This window comes from Protopterus annectens, chromosome 4.part0 (genome assembly GCF_019279795.1).
Source record: "Protopterus annectens isolate FY-2018-M chromosome 4.part0, PAN1.0, whole genome shotgun sequence".
Classification (NCBI taxonomy): Eukaryota; Metazoa; Chordata; order Ceratodontiformes; family Protopteridae; genus Protopterus; species Protopterus annectens.
The window spans coordinates 1,528,598,209-1,528,616,817 of NC_056733.1; the positions used below are offsets into that span (position 1 = coordinate 1,528,598,209).

The window sequence follows — 18,609 nt, forward strand, 5'->3', positions numbered from 1 at the left end:
GTTATCACTTCTGATTGCTCTTCGTATCCATTTGTCTTAAAGGGTTTCTAGAGTCTGAGGTGTTCTTTGCTTTGTTATGGCTTTAATAACCTCCTCCATTTTTGTTCCAAACACAGCAGCTATAGTCCACATAGAAATACAAGTGACCACACACAGTAGTAGTACGTCAGAATTACAAAATATTACAATTAACAAAGGATTATAATCAACAAAGACACACCTGCTTGTTTCACAGGTTTTATATTCTAACAAGCTTTTTCCAAGCAAGTTATTGGTCACAGGGGTGTGTATACTTCATATTGAGTTGAAAGTACATAGGAAGCACCATTCATACCCTTCAACAGCACATAATGTACCACTTTCTGTATAGTAAATCGTAGTAATTAGAAAGTGTCCACATTCTCTACCAAGTGTCCTATTTCAGTTCAATACTAGTCATGTAAACACACCTAATCAGCAGTTTTTAAAGTTATAGAGATTTATTTACAAGGTAGGTGAACAAAAATGCACTCTTCTTGGAAAATGGGTTGAAACAGAGAACTTGGATGAAATGAAAACTTTAAAACAGTACATAAAGCTATGGTTGTGGACAATGGAAAAAGGACAAGTCACCTTCCAACCTCCAAACCTACTGAAAGTTAAGAAATATCAGTAAAACCAAAATATACCAAAACAATGTTTATACTATACAACAATACTATATATACAACCCATAACACTACTGTAAATCTGTGAATGCTGTCCTAAAAATAGGCAAAAATGTCAGCCAAACCTACTGCCAGATGATACTAACCTAATATTAATGAACACTTCATATATTCTGCTAGAGTTTTTACAGACCCTCATACCCTTTCAACCACTAATTCACCCATAATCACATTCATAAAGACAACCAAACCTGTTCTCAAATTCATACCCACAGAGTCCTTCCCTGACCCTCTTCAAACGCAACCTAGATTAATGGATGGGTGTTCTCAAATTCACTCCTGGGGTGGTGCCCATGTCCTTCCTGGACAGAGGAAGTTGGTATTAACTACCATAAACCCATACCTCTGTGAATTCATTCAGCTAACCAGTGACAATTGGGGCAACGTGGGATAAATATGGATAGGCTTGTAAGGGCTCTAGAGCCATTAGCCTAGTAACTGTCTATGAACTTATGAACCACAACTACTAAACAACGAAGCTTAGACTAAAATATGCCACACCAACAGCAGACCATTTTCTGGCAGAATATATCAAAATAGGAATCTATGCACTATCTTTCCTAGTGTCTAATTTGTTAGCAAATTCATTCAGGATTCATATACACCATCTCTTTGGAAAAAAAGAATCCCACATCATTCCCCTACACAAAGCAACTCTTCTATATAACTTTCCAGTTACATACCCCTGCAATAAATTCCCCTAAGTCACTCTAGCATTTTTAAATGGGTGTCTACTCATAAATCATGACATTTCCATTAGAAAAATACCTGTTACCCCTACTCAGCATGGTTTTTGCTCCAAATATAGCACTGAGACTGCTTTGCTGAATCCATCTTTCAAAAACAAAATGTCGCTACCTTGATCCTCTAACATCTCTAATGCCATTTAACATGGTATCCCATCCTTTGCTACCCATCATATTCTCAGTCTTGGTCTCAGCTCTTGCACAATTGCCTGCTTCATCAGTTTATCCAAGCAATAGGACCCAGTGTGCTTACTAGCAAGACTCTTACTCTGTGCACATTCCAGCACAAATAGGTGTGTAAAAAGGCTCTATTTTACCTGCTTTGTAACTTATTCATCCCCAGTATGCAGCATTATGAAGCCAGCATTATCCCGTCTGTTGAGGACTGAATGATTGTCTGTACTGCTCTTATCCTTTCTTTTTTACAGTGCATTGCTCAAGAATCATTCCAGTCCATTAAGCCCCAGTTAGATTAGTTACAACTGCTTCTAAAACTAATTATCTTATCCTCAGCTCATATCCACCACATAAAAAGGACATCAACATCCCATTCTCTAGTGGAAAAAAACTCATGTAAACACTTTTACTCAGTAACTCACACTATGTTTCTTTGGGTAGTTATTAACAATAACCTACAATATGACCAGCAATCTAAAAAGCCCAGTGATTGCTAGGGCATATATATATATATATATATATATATATATATATATATATATATATATATATATATATGTGTGTATATATATATATATATATATATATATATATATATATATATATACATATATATATGTGTATATATATATATATATATATATATATATATATGTATATATATATATATATATATATATGTATATATATATATATATATATATATGAGCCTACTTGGGTAGACCGAACTTTTACTTACCTAACAGTCACTTGCCCTAGACAAAAGCACTGACAACAACAGAAGACCAACATCCGGAACACCGACTTCACACACGAGGAAAGTAACTGCTTGGCCATCCTGAACAAAAACAATTAACAAAACTAAACTAAACCCACTGATGTGGGGGCTTTGCCCCCCACACTGCCGTATGTGGGGCACTTCACCTCCCACACCCCCTAACTAAATATACTAACTCCGATATTGCACTACCAAGATGGGTAAGGGGCAAAGTTCAACAGGATCGCCAAGCGGTTACTTACATCGCATGCAAAGTCAGTGTTCTAGATGTCGGTCTTCTGAAGTTGTCGGTGCTTTCGTCTGGGAAACTTCAGTGTCAGGTACATAAAAGTTCAGTCTACTGAAGTAGACCCATATATATATATATATATATATATATATATGTATATATATATATATATATATATATATATATATATATATATATATATATATATATATATATACACACACACACACATATATACATATTATGATAATATTTCACAGACCAAAGTTGTTTAGCCACAGATAAACTCCCATTTTACTAAGCCTACTAAATGCATAATCCATTCTCACAAATGTACAGTCTACACAATGTTCCATGATCAAAGAGTTGCTGTTGTTGTCTTTCGGCTTTTCCCAGTTAGGTGTCGCCACAGCAGAACTCCGGTCTGCTAATGATTGGTAGTAGATTTTGATGAACGCCGAGGTGCCAGCTCAACGTTCAACCTTCAATGAAGGCACGCCCATTTACGCATGTCTTTCAAATTCCCACCCAACCACGGAGAGGACATGCAGACTCCACACAGAAGGCACTCCACCGCACTCCAGCCGAGAATCGAACGGGAGAACATCTTGCTGTGAGGCAACAACACTACCACTGCACCACCGTGAATGTCCTGATCAAAGAGTACTATAACAAAATGGGCACATTTGCAACAAGCATATCTAATGGAACTCATCATTGCACAAGTTTCAAAAAATATGTTATGAAAATAAATTATATACTGAAAAGTTAATTTATATTGGTTTAAATAGATACCTTTGTAAATATGTTTGTGTTCCTTTAGTTGATTGTTATGAAGTTTTTCACTTTGAGTGGTAAAATTGTTGAAAATGTATGTATGTTTCTTTACTTTTGACATGACATGTTATATTCATTTTTAAAAAATCAATAAAAAAAGAAGCATGCCAAAAAAAATCATCTGTCTCAAACTTCAACATTTTTATGAATTACACTCAGCTAGAAAAGGCACACAAGATACAGCACCAACCAGCAAAGCCAACTATCTCCATTCTTTTCCAGTGGCACAGTGCAACTGACATTGCTTAAATTAATTTCACAATTTGGAGTATAATCTTCTCCAGAAAATCTCTGACTGGTACTTTACCCCCACATACCTCCAGCAAGCCAAAATGTAAATGTGCAAATATGTATAAAAGAATGAAAAAAAACTTTGTACTTTTGTTGATGCAATACTAACTGATCGTCTGAAATGCTTCAGCTTTTCACATTATGTAGTCAATAATGTCTGTATTCAACATGTTAAGTCCCGCAGTATTTCTGTAATGATGAAATGTAATGGAGCTTTTGTCCTCAGTTGAAAAAGGGTTGTGTACCCAAACATACCTTTCCAGTCAACAAAAGCAAGCAAATAAACACATATATACATATTTATATACATGCATACACACATACATTCATAAATAAATACATAAATGTGGATGTGCATAACCTTCGATAAATGGAATTCCATATATTTACTATGACAATGAATGCTCTGTGAGCAAAACTAATTGTAATGAACAGTTAGCATCTGTAATGTGTTGATAAAACAGCATCAAATATGCAAAGTGTGTGTAAGTGTGTGTGGGTGTCTGTCTGTGTGTGTGTATTTATGGGTTCCCATCAGAAGCTCAGGTTTTTAGAAACTCAAAATTTATATTGTCCAGATGACAAACGTTTTAGAATAGAGATCGCAGTACAGTGAGGATCAGGGAATGTACCCTTTTCCCCAGTGTAGTATGTTCTCGGAGTTGGTATATATAATATGCAGGGCATGCAGGGGGCTTGACCCCCTGCAAAAATATAGAAAAAAGATAGAATTTTTGAAGTTTTTTGAAGTTTGAGTTTTCAGAAACTTGATCATATCGTCTTGACAGTATGAATTTCGTGTTTCTGAAAACTCAAGCTTCTGACACAGACTAATATGTGTGTGTGTGTGTGTGTGTGTGTGTGTGTGTGTGTGTGTGTGTGTATATATACATATATATATATATATATATATATACATATATATATATATATATATATATATATATATATATATATATACACACACTGTATACACACACACATGCACACATATATGGGTTCCTCTACTTTTGTCAAATGATGCTTTTGTGGAAATCTATTTACTCCGCACAATTTGGTCAACTAATCAGATGGTCAACATGTGTTTACAAAAATAGCAGATCAAACAATTATCAGAGTTGGCGTATTTGTCCTTTCCCTGAGTATTATGTAATCTGGGAAATAGTATATATAATTAACAAGGAGTGCTTGTGTAGGAGGACTGGTCCCCAGAAAAAATGATGTCTTCTTTTGTTTTTTTCTTTTTCTGTGTTTTAATGAGCTGAGATTCATGATCAACGCATTCATAGTCATCATTCTCTTTCGGCTTTTCCCGTTAGGGGTCACCACAGCAGATCATCTCTTTCCATTTCTTCCTATCCTCTGCATCTTGCTCTGTCACACCAACCGCCTGCATGTCCTCTCTCACCACATCCATAAACCTTATCTTAGGCCTTCCTCTATTCCTCTTACCTGGCAGCTCCATCCTTAGCATCTTTTTCCCAATATACCCATCATCCCTCCTCAGCACATGTCCAAACCAATGCAATCTCGTTTCTCTTGCTTTGTCTCCAAACTGTCCAACATGAGCTGACCCTCTAATATACTGATTTCTAATCCTATCCATCCTAGTCACACCGAGTGCAAATCTTAACATCTTTAACTCAGCCACATCCAGCTCTGACTCCTGCCTTTTTGTCAATGCCACTGTCTCCAACCCATATAACATAGCTGGTCTCACTACCCTCTTGTAGACCTTCCCTTTCACTCTTACTGGTACCCGTCTGTCACAAATCACTCCTGACAATCTTCTCCACCCATTCCACCCTGCCTGTACTCTCTTCTTCACCTCTCTTCCACATTCACCATTACTCTGAACTGTTGATCCCAAGTACTTAAACTCGTCCACCTTTACCAATTCTACTCCCTGCATCCTCACCATTCCTCTACCCTCCCTCTCATTTACACACATATATTCTGTCTTAGCCCTGCTGACCTTCATTCCTCTGCTCTCTAGAACATATCTCCACCTCTCCAGAGTCTCCTCAACCTGATTCCTCAACGCATTCATAGTAGCATGTGAAAATTATGCATGTTAACATTTACATTTCATCAGGTTAAATAAATCCATAAAACAGATAGATAGATAGATAGATAGATAGATAGATAGATAGATAGATAGATAGAAAGGTAGAAATGAGGGAACTGAAGTTTGTCGATTCCCTATTTGTTCAACATCTGCAACCAGCAAAATTTGGTTGACTACACAGATGGCCTACAAGAATGTAAGATCGTACAATTCTCTGGTTGGAAATATGTCCTTTCCTCGACACTGTGTCTCAGAGTTATTATATATATATATATATATATATATATATATATATATATATATATATATATATAAAATTAGCAGGGGGGTGTGGGGGTGCAGCATAATAACCCCCCTACAAAAATGATGTTTTATTCTATTTTCTTTTTTGTTTTTAATTAATGTTTTGCATGTGCCAAGATTGTTGCTCAGCAGATCCATATAAACTTGTTGACATTCACATTGAAGACCTCTTGTGGTCAGCATTTTAAATGTTGATGTTTGGGTCTGTTGTTTATATATACATATATATATAGGGCGGCGCAGTGGTGCAGCGGTTAACATTGTCACCTCACAGCAAGAGGTTCTCCGGTTCGATTCTCGGCTGTGGTGCCTTCTGTGTGGAGTTTGCATGTTCTCCCTGTGTTCGCATGGGTTTTCTCTGGGTACTCCGGTTTCCTCCCATATTCCAAAGACATGCATCTGGAGCATTTCTCCCTGGGCCTCCACTGAAAACAGGCTTTGTGGAACCTAGTCGGACTTTCCCAGTCAACAAATGTTAAATAAATATATATATATATATATATATATATATATACACACACATACATATACATAGGTGGTTCTGCTTGAAAAGACTGAAAGCCCACTTACTCAAAGATGACAAGACCAAGATGACATCACCAAATCTTCATTTAAACAAATCTTCACATAATCGAGAACGTACCCAGCGAAAGGAACTGGTTGGCCAACAATTGCAAGAAAGCACACTGAAGCACTCTGAACCCACACAAGTGGAGGGCTGCACCCTGTGCCCCCTAACTAATTATACCAACTCCAAGATCACACTATAGTGGGGAAAAGGGCAATTTTCCAAAGTTGGCCAACCAGTTCCTTTCTCTGGGTAACTTCTCGGTTATGTGAAGATTCATTTAAATGAAGATTCAGTGATGTCATCTTGGTGTTACTGTGTTTGGGTAAGTGGGCTTTCACTCTTTTCACGTAGACCCATATATAGATATAGATATATCTATCTATATATATATATATATATATATATATATATATATATATATATGTATGTATGTATACACACACACACACACACACACACACACACACACACACACACAGGTATATCTATCTATCTATCTGTGTATATATATATATATATATATATATATATATATATATATGTGTGTATGTATATATACACACACACACACACAGACATACGCACACTCACACATGCACACACGTGTGTGTGTGTGTGTGTGTGTGTGTGTGTGTGTGTGTGTGTGTGTGTGTGTGTTCATATATTTAAGTATGAGGCTATGTTATCTTTCACTGACATGCAGAAACCATAAATACAGAAATCTAGGATAATCAAAAATGCAAATTAACAAATGATTTAAATGATTTCCTTCTTCCAATCAGTCAACTGATAAAAAAAAAAAAAGAAGAAAAACAAATGAATAGTATTCCAATACATAATTGTCCAAATAGTGGTACTGCATCGAATGTTTTTTTGATAAGGTAATGTATAGCACTGGGGTTAGAGGCAGCAGCAGGGTTAGGCTTAGGGTACGCATATATGAATAACAATGCACTCTACAATATATGGGTCCCCATTAACCTGTGGTTCCATATATGCCTGTTAGGCCTAACCATTTTTCCTCACTGAGTTTATTTGAGGGTTATAGTCTTTTTTTGCAGAATGTTCAGAGTTTTGCCTCATAGTTTTGGTTTGTTCCTCACAAAAGTTGTGGTTTTCTGACAAATCACCAAGGATTGAAGTTACCAAATAATGACATACATTTGAGTTTCAGACTTCAAAATAATTCAGAAAATATATGTTAACACAATCCCTGTTATTCCAGCAACTTTCTAAGTTTATAGGAGCAATATTTAAACTATGCCCCTATCTTTGGGTCTTTGGTTCCTCATTTTGTCAGGCTTTGTCCAGATTTCTTGTCCTAAGGGGTTGAGAGATATGATCTTTGCTGTAAATTTTCCAGTTTGTTACTCCATTTTGAAATTGCTTAATTTATCCAGATACTCCATTTATGTCTTAATTATGGTTTAGCCTTAGATTAGCTTTAGATAGGATAATTTCATATTATTTTATTCAATGTTTTATTAATCTTGTTATATTTATTTCTATGTTGCTTACTTCCATTCTGTTATTTGTTTTATTGTTTATGATTGTTATGATGCCTGTAGACAAGCATCAAAACAAACTTGTACTCAGCCTTGATTATCATCAACTAAACAAACACGGACACTTGTCTTATCATAATAGCTTAGAATCTTTGATTAGTAACTGCACATATATGTACAACAAAAAATCCAGCCTTTCCAAAAACTAGTTTATAGTTTTTTTTTTTTCCAGTTACAAACACATAACTTCTGAATGGAGCAGAGTTCCTCAATATCTACCATCTGAGGGGTTGCATATATACCCTTGTAATAAAAATACTGTGCCCTAAGACCCTTACATATCGGAGAATAAGAATGTATTGTATTTGATTCAGACATGGAGTCTATGTTATGATTAAAAAGAACTGGGCCATGTTTGTTTGGGCTTTTTTCCATAAGAATAACCTTATTTACAAATCTTAGAATTAAAAATTCGAATAACACCTTAATTTTAATGAGGAATAAGCAAAAACATGAAATCAATTAAACAGTTTTCTAGATGTGCAATAGCAGCATTCAGATCAGGTTGCTTTAAATAAATATATCCCTTGTATGGTGAATGGATCCAAAATCTTACCATTTAATTTGTTGCTGTGAGAGGCAGGATTCCTTGGCAGTTCTAAACTTCTTATATCTTTCAGTAGAGGAATCAATTCTTTAAGGGTAGGGGTGGTGCTACTTTCATTTTTTGATGATACGCTTTTTTTTTCCAATAGTAATATTGACTTACTATATACATCGATGCAAGGTTTGGAGGCTGCTGGGCCTTGCCTCCTTGAAAAACAAATCACATATTTATGTAGTTTTAAGGAAAGCAGATAGCATGAAGTTTGATGAAAGGCTGATGGAATGAGACTCTAACTGTTCTGTCAACCATTCTCCATACAAACATATTAGATAGATAGACAGACAGAATGAAAGAAAGAAAGAAAGAAAGAAAGAAAGAAAGAAAGAAAGAAAGAAAGAAAGAGGGCAGGGAGTATAGAATTGCCAATCAGATGTCATAGTTTCAGAAGGATGAATGAATCCAAATTATCTGCTGAGCCTGACTAGAGGTCAGCACTGGACCCCAGATGTTGAAACATTGAGGTAGAGATCTTACCTAGGATGCCTAACGTCACTTTGTATCATGGATGGAATTTGTGGTATATCCTTTTTATTAAAGCTCAAATAAGTGAACCCACAGGCCACTTTGGGAGTCATTCAGTGTTGTAAAGCCATGTTGAATGAATGACACATGTCCAGGAATGGCTTTATGTCATGTAATCTTCAGCTTCAATTCCCCATAATATTGCTTAGATGCCATAACTATCCTTTATTTTGTGATCATGACCTTTACCAGTCATATGAAAGTCTGTCGTCATTTTTTATATACATACACGTCTGCTTTTTTTAGCATGTTGTCAAAATTCAGAGTTGTGGTCGGTTTCCTCTGTCTTATTATTTTTTTTGTTTTCCACTAGTGTTTCATCCTAGTTGTTAAAAACTGCACATATAAAAACAATCTGTATTCTATAAAAGTAAGCACCCAGAAGCCATAATATGAAAGCATTTTCTTAATATTATATGTTAGTGAACAAATAGACAGCCAAGTAAAGATATTTGCTGTAACAGACATTTATTTATTTATTTTTAATAATAAGCTCAGTCCTTTACTTTTTATATACAAGGCTAATCATTTAGCATAATAAACTAAAACAAGAAAACCAATGACCTTGCAATTAACCAAACAAATAAATAAATAACTGAAAACAGGACTGCAATGCATTTAGTCAGCATTACACTGCTGCTACTTCATCTTCAAGATAACATTAATCTGCATTCATTAGGGGCATCATATTAAACTCGGTGTCATTAAGGAATATCTTAGGTAGAATGATCCAGTCATGGGGTAATAAAGAGAAATATTAGGGAAGTCATAGCTCCAACTGAATATAAGTGTATGGTGCATGTTTTTATGTGTGCTTGTGTGTGTGTGTGTGTGTGTGTGTGTGTGTGTGTGTGTGTGTGTGTGTGTGTGTGTGTGTGTGTGTGTGTGTGTGTGTGTGTGTGTGTGTGTCCATGTGAGTGTTTAATGATGTTATGATCTGGGGATGGAACTAGTCTGTATTCTTTCACTACACTACCAGTGTGACCACAGCTAAACAATGACAAGGAGTCAGGGTTTAAAATAAGATGAAGACATTTATGCAAAATTTAATTACCTTGATCACTGTGGAATTCTGGTTTTGAGTGTGGGCATGCACATATATGTGCAAGAAGATGAATAACTTGCAATGGACAGAACTCTTTTCACTTGATCACAAACTAACATCAGACCTATACTCAGCCATTAGTATGAGAACACATGTATGTCAACGAGTAGTCTATGTGTGAAAGTAGATTGTTGACTGCCACTTTATCATAGTAAAAATGCCCGCAAGTGGTAAAAATGTTGTTTATAATTGTTAAAAAAGTTGAAAATATTGTTTTAAACAGAATTTACATTCCTTGATCACTCTCAAACAACGGAGATGTACTTATTCAAAAAATGTGATGTTCTTGCGGGAGGTAGTCTGTGAGTGAAAGCAGCTAACTTAGTTCTGTTTTATCACAGTTAAACAGCCATAGGTGGTAAAGCAGATCTGTGTGTATATATACATGATCAATGGTAAACAACCGGGGTGACCCCAGTCAAAAGGCAGTAAATGAAATTTGGATGGGGTGAATGTTAAGCTCTACATGAGCATACCTTTTCACAGCGTTTAGCTGATTACGGTTAAATCTCTGGACTGTCAGGGGTTGTGTATATGTGTGCATCTGTGTTTACATGTGTGTCTGTGTAGCAAGTTGAAATACAATACTATAGGTAGACTTTCTTTACATAATTACATTAAAATATCAGATGTTCATCCTATCAAAAAGTGTTTATTGAGGGGTAATGTGCAGCCTGTGCATAAAAGCACCTTGCCTCCTCATTTTGTCACAGTTAAACCACTGTCAAGTTGCTTACCACTGGTAGTACCTGTATGCAAAACAAGTTGAAATACATTACATTTGGAAGAATTTTTTATTCACCACAGTCAGACACCAGAGGTATCTCCACAAAAAACTGTTATTGTATTTAGTGGCCTTCAACACTCCACATCTCTGTTACTTATGTGTAAACTCTGAAACCACTGCACTTCAGACTAAAGGAGATGTTCAGATGTACATCACTCTCAAACTTGCCTTATATTTTCTCCATTTTGCACATTCTTCCTCTTCTCAGGATTGCATTTGTGATCCACCCACTTTCAACAGGAGACCCATTTTTATACCTAGATACAAAACAGTCCAAAATACTCAGCAGTAAGCTCGCACTCTTGAAAATGGTCAGAAGTACAAAGATTAAAGTATGGCTCATCCTCAACAGTAATTTTTCACCTCATCAATTGTCTTAAACAGTCTACATGTAGTGAACAAAGGGAAATTATAAGCTTGCTAAAAAGCTATCCCTTTTATTTTGCTCATCATCACTAAATATGTTGTGAACCCACCATTTCAAAATGATTACATGACACTGGTAATTTTATAACTGCTGTACATGATGGTCATTTTGACATTTGTGAACACTGGTGTAAAGAATGCTCCATTATTGTTTGCAGACAGGAACTTCCATAAAAACTTAAGACAAACTCTGTACTATTGCATTCATCTGGCTTGTGGCTAGGCTTTTATATTTTATACAAAATTCATATCATATAAAGGAACAAAAAAATCACTGAAAAATTCTGAAAAAAGTGTAACCCAGCACATTGTATTGACTTTTTTCCACTTTTTCATCTTCTAACAATTTGTTGGGCTATATTATAATGTGTTTTTATAGTGAGGTCATGTCACCACTGAGCACATATTCCTTTATAAGTTGTTTCCTAAACAAAAAAGAAACATCAGTATTTTTACCTTCTGAAATAGGTGCTGTAATATTAAGAAAAGCAGTCAATATAGTGGTACAGCAGATAATGTTGTTGCACCACAAGAGGTTTCCTGGTTTGATTCTTGGCTGGGGAGCTTGTGTGTGGAGTCTGTATGTTCTCATTGTGTTTGTGTGGGCTTCCTCAGGGTGCTCCCATTTTCTCCCACATTCCAAAGACATGTAGTAGGAGGACTGGACACTCTAAATTGGCCATAGGTGTGAGTGTATAGTGCGGAATACTAACGTGGCAGGGCTAGCCACCTGGCAGTGTAAACCTTGGCTCTAGATAATTGTAGCTGTTGAAGTGACTCCTTGACCCCATGTGCAAAAAAGGGTTTATGGATAGATATTAAGAAAAGGTGTACATTATTTTTTTTATTGTTAAAATACCTTGTTCAATTTTCAGGGAACACAGTTAAAGATGACCGCTTTTGAAACATGACAACATCCACGCAAGTCTTCAGACAAATACATTCTAAAAACAAGAAAAATATCATTCTACATGGTCTAGTATGCAATTTTTCCTTCTTATGTGAAATTCACACCAATTGTTATTCAATTAATTTGGTATATTTAAGTGTGAATGTGTGAGGTGGTAAGGGGAAGTGCAAATATGAACAGTACTACAGAGTGCACTATTTTTGCCTCCAGATGTCTGTATAAAAACCTAGCCATTTTTGCTGTCTAGATATATCAGCAGATAAAAACAAGCAGTGATATATGTATAATGCTGCAAGAGTTGTGTTAATGGTTGTGCTGCATAAGTATTAACCAGCCAATCAATAGAAAAAGACCATAAAAGATCATTTTTGAAATTTGCAGACCTTCCATAAATTTAGAGATGCATTTGTTTCTAATGATGTCTGTTCTATCAAAAAAGAAATGTGCCTGTATTTCTGGAAGTATTTTCAAGTGGGTTGTTGCTATACTGGCGCAGATGAAAGGTGATACTGGACAATCAAAACCTTGTATTTTGATTAGCCTTTTCATAATTTATACTGACAAGTTATAAGCAGTGGGAGCATTACCACTTAACACTATGTAATTATTATTAGTAGCAGTAGCATTGCCATCCTTATTCGTTACACCAGTTCTAGAATTTCAGTTTGCTCCGATGCATTTAAAATACAATTATCTATATAGCTAATTGCATGCAGAATTGATAGAATTTATTTTATGCTTTACAACAACATTATTTGCATAGCATATCCTTAGTTTGCTGTATATGCAGATACAATCTGCTGATATTAACTGTTGGTCAAATAATTTAATTTCTGCAGTGTTGTAAAACATTTCACTGTTTGCATTGTTTTGTCACAATCTTTTAGATATGTACTCCACTTAATTCTTCATTTATTTAGAGTACCACCACCTCAATGAGAAACGGCTACTGTATTTTACAATGTTTGCTTTTTAAAACTTATCTTTCATTGAAATTATATCTGATGGTCAACGTACAAAACATAAATATTTCTGACAGTGGCTTAATGTTATAATATTACTAGTTCTTCTTTACAGATATATTACACATGACTAGTAGTTTCAGTTTCTTGTAAACAGACTATGCAGTGCAATATTGCCTTCAAACTACAGAGTGAAAGAATAAATTGTACCAGAAATTTCTAGTGCTGATAAAAAAACTTGAATATGCAACAGTATTATTTACTTAAGCAAAGTTTTACAGGCTGTCATTCGAAGCATGTAAGTCTGAAACCTTTTTAGCAACAAAGTATCTTTGATGTTTAATATTTTCTCAAATGAAGACATGTTTAGCTGATACTACTTTCTAATAGGAAAACAAAAATATTTTCAGATTTACAGTATCATACAATGTGTGCAATGTGGACACCATCTATTGACTGAAAACATTATAGTCAGGACAGAATTAACTCTGTGCATGTACCGAGTTTGCTAGTCCTATCAAACCTGGACATGGACCTGCACATGGAAAAATGTAAACAAACTTGGCATCTACAGCTTCATAGACATATTACTACACAGGTATGTGTTAGACTACAATTTATTTAAGAGATCTTATTAAACCACACTCCAACATTTAACTTTTTGCTACAGGAGTTTAGCTAGAATTTTTAATTTATGTTAATACAGAAATAACAGTTGCTCTGAAAGTATTTTATAGCAGACTGCTTCATTGTACATTAATATACTTGTTGACTTTTCCATTGTTGACTGCACATTATTAAACACACTAGAAGGAGAATTTAGTTTGTGTTCTATACCAAAGGATAAACAATTGGGGTAGATCTGAAATTCTGTTCAACATTACAATGATTCGATTTAGAACAATATTAAAATGCAACAAGTTGTGACACCAAACTGAAGGCACACCTTCAAGATAAATCCAAGCACAATGGAAAAATAGGAATTATGCAATGAAAATACGGCCCCCCCAAAACGATTTGTTTTCAAGTTTGCATGTATGATTTCTTCTGATACTTGATATATTTCCAGTTATAATGAAGCAATAAGCAGAATTAATATGTTGACAGAGCAAAGGTGGCACTATATACCGTTAATCTTTGCTTACACGACAGTCCACAGATACACAAATCACACCACCAGCCGATTCTTTCTTTAAAATTCAGTCTCTGGATAAAAGAATACAAGCATACCGAGGCTGACCTGATAAATGTTATCTCCTTAATAAAACTCGGCAGGGTTCCGACTTAGGTTCAATGTGCTTTTCACTTCCAACCAGTTTATTCAGAGACGCATAATTGCCAGACAAGAAAAATAAACATTACTGATTGTACCAAATCAATGACCGTATGTTATATATACAAAGACAGGTGTACACATGCCAACCATTACTTAAACCCAGGTGCAAGTGAATATTATGTACTTCAGAAATTATTCTCATGAGCAAAATAAGCAACAGCGTCTCCTTTTTAAGGTGGATGGGTGCTCACACAGTTTTAAAGACATTCAGCTGTGAAGAAACACTTTCTAGCACATCATCTCATAGAATCAATATTTTTAGCCTCCTATAAAATATCTGAATTATTTATTTATTTTGCATCATTCCACATTCCTGCGTAATAGGTTTGCAGATATATAGATAGAAATACCCAATAATGCTGAACGCTGAAAGCTAAATACTAACTCCCGGCTTTCCATAGTCAATATCGGTGCCCTTCCTTAACTTGCCAACAGTAATATGGCATTACTGGTCAATAATGGCCATAATTACAGCATCTGGAATGTAATTCTAGAACTAAGTGTCATTTCTACAGGCATAGCTGATCAACGGAAAACCCGTGTAGCTGGTGAAGTAAAACTTGCTGAGTGTACATGCAACAAGGAGGGTTGTACCAAAGCTGGCTAGAATCACAAACCGCAAAGAACACCAAAGCAGAAAACCCTTTTCTGACCTTCACTACCTTTTAGTTTCAGGGACGTGGGTAACTTTTCATTCAAAGGATGTTTGCCTTCCTGTAAAAAAAATGCACATTTATGTCACTGAGTTCTGAATTTTACCTATCACCCAGCAATACCACTGCTGTCTCTGGTTCAGAAAATTATTAAAATTATTAAAACGAACCACGCTGGTAGGGAGTTTTTGCAGCAGATCTCACAGCAGGTGGTAGTCATATATTATTACTGAATTTAGAATCAATATATCATTATTATTATTATTAATACTTCCGCCTGATTTCTAAAACAGAAGGTTGCAAGGTATAGCTACTATGGGGAGATGCGATTTTCTCTACAGACGGACTGATGAACAAGTGAAAGTTTGAAAAGCACTTTCACCCGAATAGATGCAACAAATGCACCAGGGCATACAGACTTTCTCTGATAAAACAAGAATTCTAATATTTTGGCTTTCAGAGTTTAATAAAGGTAAAAGCAACGCTATAAACTTGAAACTAAGTCTGCTCCTGTCAACACATTTAGAAAAAGCTCAAAATATGAAGCCAAAGCAATAGTAGGTTATTTCCCCCTGCTTCCGTCCTGAAAATTCCATGATATTATATTTAAGAGCTAAAAGAAACGTTAACTTTCGTCTGAATATGTTAGCGTTAAATAAACATCAGCAGCATTTCCAGTACCTAAATTTTGAATATGCAAATCATAATAATCATCTGTAGCCCTAAGACTATTATGTCCATCGCCTGGACTGGGGCTACTTACCATTGCAGTACGATAGCCCTAGCCGTCCTCAGAGGCATGATCCAGCACCCACCGGTGTTGCTCTCATCTCCGGTTTGGAGTCACATCTATATTATCCCAAACACTGGTTGCAGTGAAAGCTGTTTATTAAAAAACAGGCAAGTGCTGAATTCCTCAATTTTTAAGACAGTGGTGCGGTGTGGAATGGAGTTTGAAGAGAAAGAGGAAACATCAATATGACATTTCAGAAAAGAGCTTTCAGTGGGTCACGGAAAAGATCCATATTTGTCCTAGTCCCATATCTGCATGTTTTGTTTGGGGGAGTAATATGAGCACATGCTGTGTTTGTGCGTGATGTGCAGGTATGCACCATGTAACTTAGCTAATACTGCGTACACCAGCAGCTCGCTGAGTACTCTCGCACGCGCTCTCCCACTTTTTCAAAGCCTTGCCCACGAAGTCCAGCCTCCCCTGTTGAGTTTACGGTCAGCCAATAGGAGAAGAAGAAGGGCAGACCTCTTCCGCCCTTACCCACGCCTGCCCGATTTCCTGCCACCATGTATGGAATTAAACTCTAGTGTAGTTTATACAAGAATTTATTCCACCGTCAGAAAAACTAGATTACGTTTGCGGGTCTTCATGAGGAGTCTCAAATTAGCAAGTTAAATGACTGCTACCCTAAAGACTGGAAGAAAATGTAAATATAAAATGCAGAAATTGGCTACGTACACAAGCGTTTGAGACTAGCTTCGAGCTACAAAATAGCTCATAGCTGCAAATTATTTTTGTCATGGTAGAACCACGAAGTCATATATCAAAAAGAGGAACGTGTACCAACATTAAACAAGGTAAACAGCTTCAAAATCCGGTAGCGCTCATGAAGGCATACGTATAAGAGCAATGCTACTTGAATGAAGTTCAGAGTGTGTAGCTGTTGGAAAAGACCTGTAAGAATCTGGCAAAATAGTAAATAGACTAGTTAAAGAGGAGTGAATCTATTTCAAAAGGCAGTGTTCAGATGTAGTTTTTAAAATTTTAAACACGAATAATGTTTTGGTTTTGCAGTTAGGTGGCAGCCACTAGAATACGGACTTTGATGGTGGGGTCCAGACGGCGCGTGACCCCCCCCTCCCCAACACACACACGCACAGCCCACTTTCTCCATTTGGCACGGAGCTACTCATTACTACTCATTACGTGTTGTAGTGCATCTAAGTGGGAAACAACGTGTAAAGCAATGAATGGACCCATGCAAACATTGAGTGTTTAATATTATTACAAGTAATGCGTGTGTCACACCGAGTTCACCTAGCAATCATTGGTAATTCTCTCCAGTAATGTTTCGTCCCTTCTTAATTCACCTGTCCTCTTCTTCTCCCATTTCATTTACTGTCGTTCTCTGCTGTAAATCGCGAGTGTTTCTGTAAATAAATGTTTCCGATGTTGTTTCTTATTGTGGTAATGCATACACAAGGAATGAGTCTGGCCGCTCTAAGCCAATAAAAACACACACGCACACACTATATATTTCCTGGTCTATTTCTGACCCAGTAACATATTGTCGAAGATTATCCTTTCAGTAAGGCAGAAGCTAAACTGTATTTCCAGAATTCAAGTTGAATTGAACATGTTGCTATTGGTTAGGAAGAGGAAACATCTTGGCTTTTACTTCTGTTGGAATCCCTCCAATTTCTTATTCATAAAGATTTTGGGGCATCATGTTATGGTGACCAGGTATCTCAAGCTATGAATAAAAATGAATTTTGATGAAATGGTAAAGCAGAAATGCGTTTTTTAGCAGAAACAGTTACTCCACTTCCACTTGACCCTCAAGATTAAAAACTAAGAAGACTATTGTAATATATTGTCTCAGGATTTGTTTTGATGATATGAAGTTGAAGCATGTGAGAATAAGAAGCCAGTTTTACTAAATGGTACTAAAGTATATATACAGCATATTGATAAAATTATTTATTCCGGAAAGTTTAGGAAGTAAACCATTTGAACAACTCGTTAATTTGCTAAAATGTATTACAGACCGACACCAATCTTAAAAGAGTGCAATTTGAGTTTTAATCCTGTCACTAGGAAAGCTATTGATTTTGTTTTAGAATATGCTTTAGAGCAGAGGAAGTTAGCTTGGGATTGTAATCATGGATAAACTTTTAAAGATATCTTTCTAGACATAGTAGTCTGTGGACATCATGATTACTTTAAGAGAAATCTGATTTCAAATAATAATTTATCTTTTGAAAAAAGCATTTGCATGGCTCAGGCACAGAACACA

The 18,609-nt window shown here is 36.0% G+C and overlaps 1 protein-coding gene across 1 annotated transcript in view; it reads right to left on the reverse strand.

Annotated features, from left to right (window-relative positions):
- HTR4 (5-hydroxytryptamine receptor 4) overlaps positions 1–16,747 on the reverse strand; it is a 3,476,249-nt gene extending 3,459,502 nt beyond the window's left edge. The window contains exon 1 of the mRNA XM_044069347.1: positions 16,344–16,747. The gene's annotated coding sequence lies outside the window, so the exon portion shown is untranslated. The remainder of the gene's footprint in view (positions 1–16,343) is intronic.
- Between the last annotated feature and the right edge of the window lie 1,862 nt (positions 16,748–18,609).